Below are 2,327 nucleotides of genomic sequence, written 5' to 3'. Positions count from 1 at the left end.
GTATCCTTCGGTTTTGTGTAAATTTGGATAGCCATGCGAAAATGGCTTAAATATACTTTGATCATAGCATTAAAATCGTTTTGTATGTTGTTTGTCGAGAGGTATGGAAATGTTGGTAACGGTTAGCCATGGGAATGGTCATTCATGATCACTTTTGGTATATGTATGACAAACTCTAGTTGATCCATGGAGGATCATGAAATAGGTAAAGTTTACCTTAAAAATAGATGCTGATAGCAGCAGTGACGTGAATGTGAAAAATCACTAAAAATAGTAAGAATGGAATTAAATAGTGAATAAATTATGTAATCGAACCTTGATGACTCTATTTTCATAGGAAAGTAACGAAATGACCATATGAATAGTATGTTAAGAGATATTTAAGTTTTCGTGAGACAGGGCCAGAACGGTTTCTGGATTCCCTGTTCCGACTTTGGAAATTCATTATAAATTAACCAGAGATAATTATAAGTCATGCCATATATGTACAGATTCCTTTTCGAGTCTAGCTTCTATAGAAACAAACGGCATCAGTATTGAAGCCCTGTACAGGGAGATATCCTAGTCGTAATGCGCAAAGGGCAGTGTAGTCGATCCCTGTAACAGGGGAGACTTTGACTAATAAACTGTACGAATTGGCCCGACCAAAAATTCTAGAAAAATATTTTTAGATGTATATATGAGTTTAGTTTCAGGGAAAAATCACGAAACTGATTTTCGAGTTATGAAACTCAAGATATGAGTTTTAAGGTGACAGTGACGCATTTAGCCAGCTTGCCTGGAAAATTTTAAAATGGACTGCGATAGTAAGCGAATTTAGTCTGTGAACCCCTCGTGTTCGACTCCGGCAACGGTCTCGGGTACGGGGTGTTACATAACTCTATTCAAATGATACAGCAATTTGTTCAGTTTGATGGTTTGCAGGATGAGGATCCTAACGCTCACTTAGCCAACCTCTTAGAACTATGCGATACATTTAAAATTAATGGTGTCTCTGATGATGCCATTCGTCTTTGGTTATTCCCTTTTTCATTGAGGAACAAAGCTAAACAGTGGTTGAACTCGTTACCACGAGGGTCAATTACTACATGGGAACAAATGACCAAAAATTTTTTACTAAAATATTTTCTGACGACTAAAACGGCTTAATTACGTAATGATATCTCTTCTTTGTGCAGATGGATTTAAAAACACTCTATGATGCATGGGAGAGATACAAGGACCTTTTGAGAACGTGCCCTCACCATGGGTTACCGCTTTGGCTAAGGTTCAAATGTTTCATAATGGCCTGAACCCTTCGACTCGACAAATGGTTGACGCAGCTGCTGGCGGAACCATAAATAATAAAACACCTGAAGATGCCTATGAGTTTATTGAGGAGATGTCACTGAATAATTATCAGTGGCAAGTCATGAGGACAAAGCCAACGAAAAAAGTCGGCGTTTATAACGTCAATTCGGTCACCATGCTCTCTAATCAGGTCGAACTCTTAAATAAAAAGATTGATGGTTTTCTTAGTTCTTCGTAGGTTCACCCAATAATGCAGTGCGAAGCAAGTGGAGGTGGAACAAGCCATTCGGAATACCAACCTTATGGCCACGACATGGATAACGAGCAATTAAACTACATGGGTAATAATCCTTGACCTCAAAATAATCCATATAGTAACACTTACAACGCAGGTTAGAGGAACCACCCCAATTTCTCGTGGATCTGTCAAGGAAATCAAAGACCACAACCACCTCCAGGCTACCAACAACCACCCTACCAACAGGAAAAGAAGCTGAACCTTGAAGAGATGCTCTCAAAGTTTATTTCGGTGTTAGAAACTCATTTCCAGAACACCGATACTGCACTTAAAAATCAACAAGCGTCGATCCAAGGGCTCGAAACTCAGATAGTCCAGCTCTCCAAACTAATTTTCGAACGACCAAAAAATAGCTTGCCAAGTAATACTGAACCCAACCCAAGGGAACAGCTAAACGCAATTAATATTCAAGATGAAGAAGGAGTTGTTGAGCCTGAACCAGAATCGAGGAAAAAAACTATGGTAAGCAAAGGTCAAGGTGAGGTAGATAACAATAAAAACAAAACGGTGAATGTCGAATATAAACCTCGTTTGCCATACCCCAACGCGACAAGGAAAGACCACTCAGATGAACAATTTGGTAAATTCCTTAAACTCTTAAAAAAATACATATTAACTTACTGTTTATTGAAGCCCTATCGTAGATGCCAAACACAATGAAATTCTTAAAAGAGCTTTTAGCAAATAAGCGGAAGTTGGACAAGGCATCGCATGTGGAGATAAACGCAGTGTGCTCAGC

General features: G+C 38.9%; 1 non-coding gene across 1 annotated transcript; it reads right to left on the bottom strand.

Moving 5' to 3' along the window:
* Positions 1-1,147: 1,147 nt before the first annotated feature.
* On the bottom strand, positions 1,148-1,252 carry LOC121212876 (small nucleolar RNA R71). The gene has a single exon (XR_005908248.1). It is a non-coding gene; the product is annotated as a small nucleolar RNA R71 (small nucleolar RNA).
* Between the last annotated feature and the right edge of the window lie 1,075 nt (positions 1,253-2,327).

This window comes from Gossypium hirsutum, chromosome A13 (assembly GCF_007990345.1).
Source record: "Gossypium hirsutum isolate 1008001.06 chromosome A13, Gossypium_hirsutum_v2.1, whole genome shotgun sequence".
NCBI classification, from domain to species: domain Eukaryota; kingdom Viridiplantae; phylum Streptophyta; class Magnoliopsida; order Malvales; family Malvaceae; genus Gossypium; species Gossypium hirsutum.
The sequence above is the reverse complement of the archived record's forward strand: the minus strand, read 5'-3'. Positions and strand labels throughout refer to the sequence as shown.